The sequence below is a fragment of the Mustela nivalis genome (assembly GCF_964662115.1).
Source record: "Mustela nivalis genome assembly, chromosome: 3".
Lineage (NCBI taxonomy): Eukaryota > Metazoa > Chordata > Mammalia > Carnivora > Mustelidae > Mustela > Mustela nivalis.
Window position 1 is genome coordinate 66,682,681 of NC_139022.1, and position 16,531 is coordinate 66,699,211.

Genomic DNA, 16,531 nt, shown 5'->3' on the forward strand with positions numbered 1-16,531 from the left:
TTGTGTAAAGGAAAAGATCAAAATCTTCCCAGAGTTTAAAATGTGAAAGTGCCTAAAGGGAATTCTAGTGTGATCCCACAGTGTTTGTTAGCTCAGACTCTTACAAGCTTCTGCTGGACTTGCAAGTAAATATTTCTCTGAAAGAAAAATATCCTGGGGGAAAAGCTGGAAACAATATTAAGAGCTCCTGCACTGTGGGATGGTGCTGAAGTGCTTGGAGTTTAAGAAATGGGCCTAGCAAAGACTGTATTTTGTAGTCTACATTCAGAATGCAATGCTTTAAATTAAAAACAATAAATCTTTCTAAACTCCAGTTTTCTGCCAATAATGATTTGGAAACTGAAGCACAGATCATTCAGTTGAGCAGATCTATGAAAAGGGGAGGACAAACATGATCCAAGGGAATTTTTCCTGCCATGAAGACTTTGGGAGCCGTCTGCCAAAAGGACAGTTTATGGTTACACTGACTGAGGGAAGCTGGGAGGTCCTGAGGAGGTGGAGGCAGAGACAAGCGAAAGCCTTATGGACTACAAAGAGACTAACAGATACACTCTCAATCAGAGACCTTATTCTAATTTGATTTTACTTTCTTTGAAGCAAGTTATGAACTACTTAACAAACTAACTTAGGGCTAGTTTTTGTCTGCCTGTGACTGCAAACAGCTAGTTAAATTCAGAAGTTTGTGTTTTTTTTTAAAGATTTTATTTATTTATTTGACAGAGATCATAAGTAGGCAGAGAGGCAGGCAGAGAGAGAGAGGGGGAAGCAGACTCCCCGCTGAGCAGAGAGCCCCATATGATGCGGGGCTTGATCCCAGGACCCCAGAATCATGAACTGACCTGAAGGCAGAGTCTTTAACCACTGAACCACCCAGCTGCCCCCAGAGGCTTTTTGTTTTTTGGGGTATTTTTTTAAGATTTTAAGTAATCTCTATACTCAATTTGGGGCTCGAACCTACAACCCCAAGATCAAGAGTCACACATTCCACCGAGTCAGCCAGGTACCCCAAACTTAAGAGATTTTTAGATGGTAATTTACTTAACACAATTTTTTGCTAGTCCTCAATTATAAAGCATTTAGCAGAGTCTCTAATAGCCTTAAACATGAATTATTTTTTGTGTGAATCTAAAATATCCAGGCCCTATACCAAAACATCAACTTAAGTTCTTTCCTTTGTACCCTTCCTTCAAATAAAGTAATTCGGTATCTTCCCCCAAATAAATAAAATTTCAAAAATAAATAAATAAATAAAATAAAGTAAAATAAATTCAGGACCTATGTTCAAGAAGAGGAAAAAAATAATCATCAGCCAAAATGTTTCTAAGTTATTGTCAGTATTTGTTTGCAATCTGCCTGCTTCCTCTTAAGGAAACGTGTAAACATTCAGGAGCATATCTCACTTGTTCTGGGAGTTTGTGTCAGAGTTAAAAGAAGAAAACCTTGAGAAATATCTTTTCAAAAAGCTTAGGCAAAAAAGGTTTTAGGGGGGTGGTGCCTGGCTGGCTCAGTCAGTAGAGCACACTACTCTGGACCTCGGGGTTATGGTCTCAAGCCCCATGTTAAGTGTAGAGATTACTTAAACATAAAATCTTTTTTTTTTTTTAAAGTTTTTCATTGTATTTTCTTTCCTATAGTGATAGGCGGCTTTTAAAAAACTTAGTTTAAAATATTGAAACATAGTATTGATAATGGACAAAAACCCCTTTTCCAAGTCAGTGTCTTTTTTTTCCTTATTACCCATACAACTTGAAATTTCAATGTTCCGAAAACATTCAGTTTTGTCGTGCTCTTCATCTCAATTATTTTCAGAGAAGGCCGTCTGGACATTTTGAACATTCCTCAGATAATTTCAAACAAATGAGTATCTATGTTTCATACAGGCCAGTTTTCAACTGGGGTGATTCTGCATCTCCCCTACCCTTGCCAAATTCCAGGGGACATTTGGCAATGTCTGGACAGTATTGGTTGTCATTACCAGGGGGAGAGGGGGAGGTGCTATGGGCACCTAGTGGGTAGAGGTCAGCGAGGCTGCTAGCCATCCTATAATACACAGCACAGCCCCTCTAACAAAGAATGGTTCCATCCAAAATGTTCATAGTGCTGAAACTGAGCAACCTTTAAACAGACATATCTTTGTTTCTCTTTATTTGAAGAAGGGGATGTGCCACAGGTCCCGTGGGGTGCAATTTAGCACACACACACACACACACACAGAGCAATTTGACACACACCCTTCCTACCATGTGCACTGTTGGCCCCTTAGACTTTTCCACCATAAATTCCTGCTTGGACTTTTCCAAGAGGCTCCTCACTGGCTTCCTGTTTCTACTTCTGCTCTTTCTATTTCATTCCGTCCTGGAACAGACACAGTGCCTTAAGTGAGAGGTGGTTTCCCTTGCTATAGACCACAATCAGGTCAATATTTTCTGAGACCTTGAGGATCCACCTTCTGCCTCACTCTCTTCCCTAAAACACACTGGTCTTCTAGTTGCTCATTTTGTTCTCAGCCTTCAAGGTTTGCTTCCTTTATTCCTTCTTATCTTTCAGATCTCATCTCAGTTGCCAAAGCCTTCTTTACCCATCTGCACTAGATGAGCTCAATCTGCTAGGAACCCTCCCAGCTCCCCGTACTTTTCTGTTAACACTCTTCATAATTTGGAGTACATGCTTGTGTAAATTTCCTTTAAATATCATCTACCTGCACCAGCTGACCATAAGTTTGTGTGGGCGAAGTCACTACCTAATTTGCTTGCTGTCTACCTCATCTAGGCCCAGCCCAGAACCTGACATAGGAGTTCAACTAACATTACTAAATGAATAAATCCCAGGTTTTGCCTTTGAGGACAGTTGGCTGACACAACTGATGGGGTTGGAATAAATGTCTCTTATGTTTACCAACATACTATGATGCTTGCTGTGGAAGGGGAAACTCTGAAAGACATAGTTTACAAGGCAAAAGTTGACCTCAAGTTTAAACTGCTCTGCAAGATAAAAGAATTTACAAGGCTTGGAAACACAGACCACTTGGGAGAGAAGAGAATTGAGGTCTCAAAAATTTAACTAGAAGCAACATGCTGAGGAGACACAGAAAGTCTCTATGATAGGAATTAACTGCTAGATTGTAGGAGAGTGACAATAATGATTTTGAAGTTGTTTCCTGCACTGTGCAGCTCTGTAACCCTTTACTGTTAATACAGATTCCACTAAGAATAGAGCCTTTGTGCACTTGACCTTGTATCAGTGATGTTTTGTGAAATGGGAGTAAACCAGGCTGTGTCCAATGCTGGGAACAGGATGGAAAAAACACACTAGAGAGGGGCGGAGCCTGAGATCTCAAGAGAGAACCACAAATTGGAAAAGAATGAAAAGAAATGTAGTAAGCCCCTCAAGGGGAACTGAAGATATTGAGGTAGACACTGAGTTTTTCCTGTATTTATAAAAAGGGCTTGAGTTGATCTTCTGTCTATATTAGAGGTTGAGTTGCTCCTGAGCAGGTGACACCTGGAAACTGTCATCTGGGTTACATAACAATGTGGACTGAAGACAGATAGGATTAAATTAGATGATATCTAAGGTCTCTTTTTTGAACATTTCCCCTCCTTATTCTAACAGATTTAAAGGCTGAAGCATAAATCTGAGAATAGCTGCTTTCAATGTTAATATTTGAATGTGTGTGTGTTTCCTCTGGCATGTCCAAGTATTACTTCTTTTGTTCCTCTAACACTCATCTGACAAACAGGCAAATGAAAATCACACTTAACCTTTATTCTGGAGTTCCCAGAAAGGTTTACAACTTCCTAACTACAAGTCACCAAGTGACTCACTATGGCCAGAAATGGGAAAAAGAGTCACAATTTCTTCACATCTAGCATAGTGATCACACACAAGCATGGGGAGCAGCAGGCAGAGGGAGAAGCAGGCTCCTCGCAGAGCAAACCCCATGCAGGGGTTGATCGCAGGACCCTGAGATCATGACCTGAGCAAAGGTAGACACATAACCAACTGAGTCACCCAGGCATCCCCTGATTGGTTTTGAAAGTGGTACAGTGCTAGGTGAAACGCAGGATGACATCTTAGTTAATGCCACCTCTGTCCTTTGTTTGCTCAATCCAGAGACACATCCTTGAAATCTTTCTCTTATATTCTGTGTCTAATTTATTAGGAAACTTCCATGGCTCTGCCTTCTCCTCCTCTTCACTGCTACTGACTGCCCTGGTCTACCTGAACTTTGGGACCTCCTCACTGTTAAACAGTGCTGAACTCCCAAACATTTTCCCTGCTTTCAGCCCTGCCCTCCAGTAAGATCCTCTCAACACCAAAGCCAGAGTGCTCTTTCACAAACAAAAGTGAGATCGAATCACTTCTCTGTTCAAACCCAGTTTATGTTCCCTATCTCGTTCACAGTGAAAGCCAAAATCGTGACAGTGGTGGATGAGGCTCCACAGTCTCTGGCCATCACGGCGACTTCCTTCTCCCTGACCAGAGCCATCTGGCTGCATTTCATCACCTACTCTTCCTCTTCATGAATATTCCACACAGGCTCTGTGCCTTAGGGCTTCTGCCCTGGCCAGTCCCTCTGCCTGGAATCCTGCATGGTCATCTGCCTCATTTTCTTCAAGTTTTTATTCAAATGACAGGCCTACTGTGAAACCGGTGTAAAATTAAAAATGGCTACTGCCCTGGTCCTGCAGAATCCCAGCTCTCTCTCTGTCCACTTTCCCATGTATGTCTTCCCGTGGGACTTAACACTGTCTGATATAATATATAATTTACTATTTATTTATTGTACTTGCTGTTTGTCTGTGTTCTCTACTGGAACATAAGCTTATCAGCACAAAATGTACTTTAAATGCCATACTGAATTGTTGATGAAACAAATTTGATGATGAAATGAAAGAAAATGTGGTCCTAGTAACCCCAAGGAATGAGTGCAACTAGTTTTTAATGTCAGAAAGTTGGCCACAGAAGTATATAAAATGTACTATGATTGGGCACATCCATTTTTTGGCATGTAGATTTAAGTGTTTAAAATATTAGGAAGCTTAGTTTTCCTTCCCATGAATCACCAACATTAAAGCATAAATTGAAAAGCAATGAATATTATCACTTTAATTGCAGAATTCCTCATGTCAGCATAATACCCACATATCCTCTTTCCACTGGCCTTTGAGGCCCCCAAAGGAACAGGAACAGTTATAGAAAAATTATAGACAGGCAAATTTTTTCAGAACCCATCATCCTCCCTGTCTGCTCACCACATCCTTGAAAATTTTCTTCTCTCAGAAAATCACTCCACCGAAGCCTTATATCCTTGGGATAATGCAGAGAAATGTATTCAGGTGAGTGGCAGGAAGGATTCTATGAGCTGGCACCCCAACTCCTTCACGGGGGGAGGGGAGGCGCGCATACCATCAGCACCTAAACCTTAAGCCAGGACACTATGCATCAGGATTCCTGGCACTCCAGCTATTCCAACTCAGAATCCCTGGCAGTTTTCATTTTAGCTTTTTCTAGTATATTTCTTAAATCACTCTGATTTAAGAATCGCTGTTTTAGTCTAGACTTTTCCTGATCTTTATCCCGGGTTCAGATTTTCCCTTCCCAATTCTCACTTCTTTATGTCTGATTCTCTGCCAAGGCTAATCTTCTGAGAGATGTTTAGGTGATAATTATGGATAATATTTTAATGTGTTAACTCCCAAGATCCCCTTCTCCATAACTATATCCAAAACCTCTCCACAAACTTGAAAACTCACTAACTTGGTAACCAAAGCCAGGGGCTGTCCTCCAGCAGCCTCACAGGGGAGCGGATTTTTGACAACCTCTCTCCCACTCAAGGCAATTTCTTGTTCTTTCATGTCCTGCTCTGGGTGTGTGATTAAGGGGAAGGATGCTTCTCTCTGTGAGAAATGTTTCTTCTTTCCAATGTTTTCTCACTTATGTCATATATTTAGAAATAAAAGCTATGTTCCTGTATTGCCTGTTTATGTTTTATTTTACCACCTACCAGTTTTGATTGAGACTGAACTGGAAAACCTTAGAGCAGCAGAAATTAAATTTGACCTTGACCCTTAATTATATCCAATACTGACATAGGTAAGTACTTCTGGTTATTTCTTAGAATAAAGTGATTCTGAGAATTCCAATAGTCTTGTTTATGTAGCATTCCACTAAGTAGCAAGAGATTATAAAGCAAGCCTCCAATACAAATACTGTTGATTTCATTATTCAAGGTAGCTATGTTCTATGAAGTTGCCATGAACACTGAGTTAGTGAACAGTGAAGCACTGCTTCTAGGGAAAATACAAGGTTAGGTTCCTGCAAGTCTCTGGTCACAGTATTTTTGTCAGCTGATCAATACGTAACTTTATTTACGTATTTTTCTTTTAAAGACGACTTATTTAATAATGTCATGGCTGCCCACACTAGAATTCATGCCTCCTTGACAGATAACACAGAAGGCACATGCCAGCCTTCTTGCACTTGAGACTAGCACTTCAGGACTACATTTGGGGGCTGTTTGAAATAATAAAATCGCAAAAAAAAAAAAAAAAGGCAGAAAAACATGACACTAAATGGACCACAAAAAGGGCATTTTACACTATAAGAGCTAAAATAAGAAGGCATAGTGTCTCCTTGTTTGATTGCAGTTAGAAACATGTCCTTCAGATAACTCAATTTTTCACTACTCTGGACATACCGTGTCTGCAAACGACTGTGGAAGTGCCACAGGTATTGATTTTAGCATTATAAGTAAACTGTAGGAGTAGGCAAATTTGTAAATGTGGAATCCATGAATAATAAGAATTGACTGTATTTCAAGAATACAACGATAATAATAACAATACAGCTACCACTCAGTGAGGGCTTATGTTGTGCCAAGGACACTTTTTAACTTAATCAATTCTTCAAACAACCCAAATTTACACCTGCAGAAATTGGAATTTAGTGAGATTATCTTTTTCAAGATCACCGCACTCTAAATATCAAAGCAGAATTCAAGATTTCACTTAAGAACAGGCACCCAACTGGCTCAGTTGATACAGCACACAACTCTTGATCTCAGACTGAATTTGAGCCCCACGTTGGATATAGAGATTACTTTAAAAAAATAAATAAGTAAAATTAAATATATATATATATATATATATATATAAATTCTATTTTTTAAATATTTTTTATAATTTTTATTTATTTATTTGTCAGAGAGAGACAGAGTAAGCACAGTTAGGGGCAGTGGCAGGCAGAGGGAAAAGCAGGCTCCCCGAAAAACAAAGAACCTAATGTGTAACTCGATCCCAGGACCCTAGGATCATGACCTGAGCCAAAGTTAGATGTTTAACAAACTCAGTCACTCAGGTGTCCCTAAATAAAAAAAATTTTAAATAATAATAAAATAGAGAAATAAATAATTTTTTTAAAAAGGATTTACTTTAAGACAACTTAAATATTCTAAGACATGAAACAAAAGGAAGGGAAGGAAGGAAGGAAGGAAGGAAGGAAGGAAGGAAGGAAGGAAGGAAGGATTATTCCAAGACATACAAAGTTTTGTTTGGTCTTTTTTTCATATTTAAAACCTAAATTCAAACATTATTAGTCTTTTTTTTTAAGATTTTATTTATTTATTCAAAAGAGAGAGAGAGAGAGCACAAGTAGACAGAGTGGCAGACAGAAGAGGGAGAAGCAGGTTTCCCTGCTGAGCAGGGAGCCCGATGTAGGACTCGATCCCGGGACCCTGGGATCATGACCTGAGCCAAAGGCAGGCGCTTAACAAACTGAGCCACCCAGGTGCCCCCAAACATTATTAGTCTTAAGTTAATAGAAGGAATTTTTTGATACCACTTTATATCAGTGGGAAAATCAAAGCACAAAGACACTTAATTACTAACCAGGCTTACAAATTCAATTTGTAAGAACAGGAATTTCAACATCCAGTGACAGAGCCAGGGCATAATAACAATCATACTCTGTATATACAAACAAATAGAACTTCTACTAAAATAAGTGGCAGGGCATCTGGCTAGCTCAGTCGGTTGATTTTGGTAAAGGTCATGATCTTGGGGTCCTGGGGCAGGCTCCACGCTCACTGGCGAGTTTGCTCGAGAACTCTCTCTCTCTCCCTCCCCTTTCTCCCCACTTGCACGTGCTCTCTCTCTCTCTCCAAAATAAATAAATCTTTAAATAAACAAAGCTATAAATAAATAAATGGCATATGAGTTAATCTGAATTTGCCAAACTATTCAAAGATCTTACTAGAGTGGTAACACTTTCCTGAGGATATCTGAAGGATCACTGTAATCATAGCAGAACATAAGCTTCACAATTTAGCACTTTTACTATATCAAAGTATTACATAACAGATAGTGTAATAGCAAATCTGAAGTTTCACTAATTCCTCTGTCACTCCCATAGCACTTTTGCACCAATCTCTATTTTACCATATACTACATGGGACCATAATTATAGTCTCACATGTCCTACTGTCCCACAAAAGGGGTGCCTCAATGGCTAGGAGCTCATGTTACTCACTTTTGCATTGTCTAGTACAGTGCCTGACTCGTGGGAGGTGCTCAGTGAAAGTAGAATGGATTTGTAAATGAATGGCTGGATATATGGATTAATGACTGACTGAATGAGGTTTATCTACCATTATATATGCAGTCTCAAAGAGTGACAGTGGGCTGAATGTTTCTTATTTTTACTCTGTTTGTATATTTAACACATATTTCCTGAGCACTGCTACATGCCAGACACTGCACTGGACACAGGAGGTAACAGTGCAAAAGATTAAAAAAAAAAAAGTCCCTGTCATATGAAAATTAACATTTTTAATATCCTTAGTGGAGGAGAGGACACTAAATAAACACATAAATGACTTCAAATAGTAAACAGTGCAATGGAGGGAAAAACCCAACAAGGTCATGTGGGCAGCGTGACTGGGCTGGGGTGAGGAGGCTCCCTGAGTCGGTGACATTCGAACCAAGACCTGAATGGTGATGGACAAATGTGTCTTGCAAAAGTCAGAGGGTCCACAAACACAGCCCAAAACTAACAGATCTCACTTATGCTCACATCATGGCTAGTATAACACGTGGCCTCCACTGACTACAAACATACTGCGTAGTAGTAGTCTCCTCTATGCCCCAAAACAAAGGGAAGATAGATCACGGTGAACCAGCTAGGTCTACCCAGTGGCTCAAAGGGAATGGCTAAACTATGGCTTTGCTCTCCAAAGATAATCAATATTGAGTATTTTGTATGGCTAAAGGAACACTGGTTCAGGCAGAGGGATCAGCAAGCAGTTGTACATTAAAGGAATGGAAAAGACTGGTGCACGGCTGGGACAGGATGACTGAAATGCAGTGTGGTAGGGTATGTGGAACTAGAGGACAAAAAGCACAAAGCGGGCCAAGTCAGGGAGTATGGAGTGAGATGCTGTTAGTGTCTCTTTGCCTGTTATGTGCAGAATAGATTTCAAGGAGGAGAAGCACAAGGGGGGACAGTCAGGGGGTTCTGCACTAGACCAGATGACAGAGGGCAATCACCAGGCCTGGCTCGGGAGGGCACCAAATAGGATGAAAGATTGTTAATGAAGAACAGATAGAACTTTGTGGTAAATTGGATGTGAGTGGGTAGATATAGATAATGCTCATTCACAGACAGTGCTAGCCCCTTGCTTTTCTTCCCATTCTTACTTTCATCCATAAAGATGTCAGAATATATGCAATACTATGCTCTTCATGGTTAAGTTTTATGAATTGTATGAAATAAAGTAGATGAGACATGATGAGGCAGCAGCAAACAATTTTAAGCTTCAAAGTGAAATAGCTAGCTAGTCCTGGCCAAGCCAACTGTTATCGTTAAAGAATACAGCATATTCCTGAGTTGGGATTTAAAAATATCCCTTATGATTCAGGATGCACAACTGCAGAGCATGAGTTGGTATTGAGAGTTTTCTAGAAATTACTTTATGATCGCCTGATGTAGTTCAAGTATTAGAGTAGCAATTAAATTTTACCAAACCTCTGCATTCACTGGCAATGCCAATTACATGCTACAAATGCAATTTCCTCATTCACTACAATCACTGGTGGCTTTGTAATTACATTTTAAGAGCAACGTTCCTAACCTTATTTTTAGAAATGCTAACCACAGTCTTCTATCCTTTTACATTTTGTATAGAAACATCGAGGTTATTTTTGCATAACATTTTTTAAATGTTCAAAGCTTTTAGTGAATGGAGATGTAGGCCAAAAGAAAAATTAGATGTATGCATTGGCTCTTAAGATATATTGAGGTTTGCGTTTGTGTTACGTCCTAGACAAGAATCAGGTGCAACAGGACTGGCTATTTGCAGTATGAACCACAAATATATGAGGCTGGACTGAAGCAGAGCTACTGAATTATCTGTTTTGTAGTGCAATGTGACTAGAATTATTTAATATGCAAAAGAAGCTGAGTCATGTCTTCCATGAGGTCGAGCACCAGGGCTAAGCAGCTGTATGGTATGATCACAAGACAAGACTCACAGTAAGTGGCTGCTTGTGATAGTTTGTCTGTTCTTCCCTACTTTAAACAAGGATTCCTCCAGTTCTAGATCTATCTATATACATTTTTCTGATGCATATTAAGCCTAATTTGCAGAAACCACTCCAGAAACATAGAGATGGTTCCAGACTGATCCAGAGACCCGCTAACCTTAACCTATCTTGCTCTTTGCTTGTGAGACTGGCTAATTCTTCAAGTGAGGAGGAATCATTCCATTAAAAGAACATATTACTGCCTTAGTTGCCGGATGGTACTGGTTAAGACTAGGCTGCTTTCAATAACACTGCCTGTGGGAGGAAACCTTTTTTTTTAATATATAGTGAGGATCTAAAGGGCTTTACCAAGGTAAGAGATACAGTGGCTAGAGAAATGGAATGACCAACAATGAAGAGGAAAAAAAAAATTAGGGAAAGGGGACATTCCAAGTTTGGAGGACTTTGTTTTGGTTCTTTTAAGAAATTATTTTGCAACTTTGGGTTGGGGGGATTTTCTATCTTCCTCTTTTTTAGATTTGGAATGTGTCTCTATGAGGTAAGGACTTACTGTAAATGCATATATCCATTTTCCTCTTTTTGCTAAGAAAATTCCCATTAAACGTGCTGCTGCTGCTCCCTTATTTTGCACCAAGTAAATGTTTAAATATTTTAAAATAAACATGTTTCAGCTGACTGCTGGGTGAGATTCATTACAGCCAGGAGGAACTGAGTGGAACTGTTCAAGGAGATCTGGTTAATATCCCCATGATTTATGCTTGCGGTGGAAATTGCACTAATATTTACATGAAGGGCATGGTTTGGGGGCCAATGGCAAGGCCCGATTGAAGTGGGAATTTGCACAGTCAATGCCCACTAATGAAAATAGCTACAGTTCAGTGCCTTTTCCAAAAGCATAATTAGGCCCTTCAAATGACATGTTATTTTCACATTTTTACTCTTATGCCGCAAACTTTTTCTTGCCATCCAATGTCTGCATTATTACTTTCCAAAACAAATTAAGCAAAATAATACTAAACTACTAGGCAAGTTTTAAAGAATGTGTCTTGGTTTTTCTTTCTTAAGCTTTACCAATGAGGGAAAAGTCCTATTTTCTTGACATATATATATATATATATATATATATATTTTTTTTTAATGGTCTATAAATTACCTGCATAGTGTCTGAGTAACATTGTAGAACTGCATTTCTTGGTATTATAAACACATGAACGACTTCCATATGGGTGCAGGAGAAACGACACATCAAAAATTACACTGAAAATACAGTGGTGCTAAGGTTCTTGTGGATGTCCTCATCTAAGCGATGAGTGATCCAGTGGGAAATCCCTACACTGAGTTTGCTAGGTTTCTCCTTGTTCTTTGTTCTTGCTCTCCAAGTTCAAAAGTTCTCTCATTTGGGAAGCAGAACATCCTGGAAGTCAAGGTACTCTTCATGCCACATGATAAAACACAGCTATATTTATTCCAATCCAAAAAACTCAATTTAGTACAAAAAGACTTCTGTATGTATCTGTATCTAGATATAGATAGCCAAATAGATACATAATTATTTGTGTTGTTTATTTTATGTATTTTTCAAGAATATTCAGTGTTAGTGTTATAAGTCATACTCCCTGGATCTTATAAATAAAACAAAGCTGCTTCCTGGTTTCCAGTTAAGACTGTTTCCATCTTTTCCTGTTAGTATTTGTTTGCTACTTGTTTGCTCACTTTTGTCCTAGCAGAGAAGATGCAAATGTTGATGTCCTAAGAAAAATGCATGAGCGAAAAATCCAAAATTTCAGATTCTATCCACTTATTTGAGATTTTTTCTGAGAGCTGAGAAAATTCCTTTTTTTTTTTTTTCTGAGAAAATTCCATTCCACTTTGACTCCAACTCAGAGTCCAGCAATAATAGATCAGAGCAAAGCCTGAGAACTATTCTCCTAATCTGCAATTGAAAACCCACTACAGCATCTAAGTACTGCTCAGAAGATAGAGAGTACTATCATAGGTGACAGGTAACTGCAAGGCAGTTTCCTTTTTTAAAAAACCTTCGTGAGCTCTATATATGTGCCAGGCACAGATGGAAGCCCTTCGCTCATACTAATATTTTTAATCCTCAAAACTCAAGAAGCAGATAATATCATTTTTTTATTTATCAGTACTTTCATACTAGGCACTATGCTATTCCCTGGGGACAGAATGTGAACAAAACAAAGTCCCTGTTCTTGAGCAGAAGTACAATTCTTTTTTTTAAGATTGTATTCATTTATTCGTCAGAGAGAGACCACAAACTGGGGGAAAGGCAGAGGGAGAAGCAGGCTCCTTGCTGACAGGGGACCAATTCTATGCTTAAACCTCTGCCCATACTTTTTTAAGTTCTGTGACCTTGGGCAGATTACATAACTTCTCTGTGCCTTAGCCTCTTTATCTGTAAAGTGTAGATGATAACAGTTCCCACTTTGGGAAGCTGATATGAAGTGATATGATATGAAACTACTGAGTTATTAGTTGTAAAGCTCTTAGAACAGTGCCTGGCAGATAGTAAGCATTATGTCGTGCATGTTCAATGTCAGGATCATTGTCATCACAAAGTGCTTCCTCTGTGTCAGTCACTTTTTAAAACATGGAACACATCCATGTAGTGGTAATAAGTGATATGAAGAAAAACCAAGTAAAAGAAATAGAGAAAGACTGAACACAGAAGTTGGGAAGGGATTCATTTTATATAGGTGGATGGAAGGAGCCTCACGGTGACAGTGACATTTGAACAGACACCTAGCAGCAATGAGAGATCAGATCATGGGGACCATGGAGGGGAGGAGTGGTCTGGGTGCAGGGAACTGCATGTACAAAGGACAGAAGCAGGAGCGTGTATCACACATTTAAAGAAAGCGAGGAAGGGGCACCTGGGTGGCTCAGTCAGTTAATGATCCCAGCTCTGGTAATGATCCCAAAGTCCCAGGATTGTGCCGGCATCACAATGGGCTCCCTGCTCAGCAGGGGGTCTGCTTCTCCCTCCCCATCTCCCTCTGTCTCCTCCACCCTGCTCTTTGTCTCTCTCACATAAATACATATTTTAAATATTTTAAAAAATATTTAAGCCAACGAAACGGATAAAAAGAGTGTGATGGGAGATGAGGACAGAAAGAGCAAAGATCATGCCATCACCAGCAAGACAGAAAGATGTTAAGTCTATCAGGTTTACTTCTTAGAAACTAACTAGCAAATTTCTGGAACTGGAAAAGAAACAAACTCCTCTTGGCCCAGACAAATTAGAGCATGACCACCAGGGCATTAGAATGTTAGGGCCCCTGCCCTGGGAGAGGTGCGAGCTTCAGTAACGTAACATACAGTGCGTGTACAGGCAGGTCATCTAAGGGCACACATGCAAACCTCTGCTTGCCTTTTACACACAATGACAAAACTCTCTCTCTCTGAATATTTTCCACAAACCCCAAATAAAAGGAACCCCTTTATCCCTGCTCAGGGAACCGTGGCTGTAGAAATTACTCCCCATGATCTCCTTATTTGCCGCAAAGAAAGTTGCCTTTGTGTAACAACTCCATCTAGTGTAGTCCGTATCTGAAGCTAAAAAGCAAGCACACATTAGTTTCGTCACAGTATCAGGAAGAGCCTTGTATGAGATCTTTCTGTTTTAATCAGGACTTGACTCTGAATCAAGCTATGAGCCTTGGAACAGATTCCCAGTAACTTGTACCCATCTTCCCAAATGCAGGTTTTAAGTAACTGGGTGAAAAAAAGCAAGACATTTTTATCTGTTTTCCCCCTTCTCCCTCTCTCTCATGAATCCTGAGTAGGGGAACAGTAGCAGGTATAGAGCATTCTCCCAAAAAAAAATGTGATGAATGAATAAGGTAAGAAATTCTGTTCTAAAGTAAAGACGGAAGCCAACACACCAGCTTCATTACCTAGTGAGGCAGTTGGTAGCTGCTGCTTTGGGTTCACCAAGTGGACTTGCTAACGTTGAACCCCAGCAGCAGGCAGAAAGCAGCTGATCAGTGCATCCATCAGCAGGGCCAAGGCAGCCTGAGAAAAGACTGACATGATGACAGAGCAGGAGAGCGCGCCTGCTTTCTGCCGGCTGTCACTCCCCGGGGGGTGAAGCGCCACACACGGTTTCCTGTCCCACAGTTGTCAATCCGTCTTCCCAGGAGCAGAGTATATAGAGACAGAGAGAAGCTTGGATCCTATTTAGGAATTACTACCCCCATTGAAAACTAAGAGGAGAAAAAATGTATCCCACTAATGAAGGAGACAGGCATCCATTCCAGGGTCTGGAGTGGGTAGGACATTGTCTGATTTACATTTTTAAAGGATTCCTTTGATTTGCCCTCCAGATTCGCTCTTTGCCCTCTTCAGGCTCAGTGCTCCGAGGTGGACAGGACTGGCGGAAAGGAGGGCATCAAAGAGCTCACGTAGTCTTTTGGGGCGGGAGTCTTCTAGGGTTATAGGAGTGGAGTGAAAGGAGGAGAAGGAGAGTTTAAAACTAGACCAGTAGGGAGTTGGTTGTGAGAATTCAAGTAGATGGTGGTACACTGCACCCCGGAGCCAATAACAGAGATAGTGAGACATGGCTGGAGTCAGGATTTCATGCAAAGATAGAGCCGATAGGACTGGCTGATGCAGTGGATATGGGCTCTAAGAGGAAAGAAGTGTCAGAAAAGACTCCTCATTTTGCAACTATGAAGTAGAATGGTGCTGTTTAGACGCCAGACAGAGAACTGGCTGCGGTGTTTTCAGAGGTGGGAGGATATGCTCCAAGAATCTGCAAGATTACATTAGCAAGTTTTTTCCTCTTAGTATTTTCCTCTCAGAACTGTGATTGCTAGAGCCTGTCCTGTGGCCTTCTGTGGCTTCTCCAGTGATCTCTAGCCTGTTGCAGATTTTTCTGCCAGAGGGAATGAATTTTTACCCTCTTTAATGAAAAAACCAAACCTGTACATATACGATGAAGCCTTTTTAAGAAAAAGAGGGAAAGGAAGTATTTTAAGCCAAACTGCCAATGGTTGTTGCAATTGCAAAACTCTTGATAACTGCTGACCCACGGAATAGAACCCGGAGTTTCTGAGCACTGTATCTTCCCAGTGGACCCTCTGGCCATACAAACTTCTGACTATTAGTGTCTTCATATGCTGAGCAAATATGTATAGTACACTCAGCAATACCTTAGGAATATACAGATGCACATGCATGCTTATGTGTTTGTGTGTGATGAAACCAAAACCAAAAAGATAGGAGCCAAATTGCTTGAACTATAGGTCACTTTTTATTTTCTCTTTGTATTTGTCCACATTCAGAGTTTTCTAAAACAATCGGTATCAGTTTAAGAAACGTTTTCATTTTGATATTAAATCTTTATATCAGGTCTTACCTGACCATCTGTCTAAAATAGTGATACACTTACCCCACCCTACTCTCACACACACTGCTTTATTCTTCTTCACAGCATATATCCCAGCCTGAAACGATATTATCTGCTTGTTCATTCAACAATAAAATTTAAGCTGAGAAGGTCTCTGCCTACCTCATCACTCTTTCAGTACCCAGAGCAGCACGTGGCACTTGGGAAAGTGATCAGTAAACATTAATTCACAGACAGACAGACACACACATGTTTATTTTAAAGGTATTTTGCAGCAGAGATTGTCATGGTGATTCTAAAAAATCTACACCCCTATAGGAGTATAAATTGATACAAATTTTCTAAGGTAAATTTTACCACATACTAAAAAAAAAAAGAAATCTAAGAAAAATCATGACCTCAATTCAGAGACACTACTTGTAGGGCTTAACAATAGATTCAGACAAACATTTATTTACAAAAGTGTATCTGGAGCATTTGTGTAATAATGAGAAGTGTAAGGAAGCTTAGTTAAATATATTATGAAAAAGCCATAAAAAAATTCATTATAGCAATTAAATTGCCGTAGAAAGAGGTACACTATTATTGAATTTTATTTTTTTATTTGTTTTACAGACAG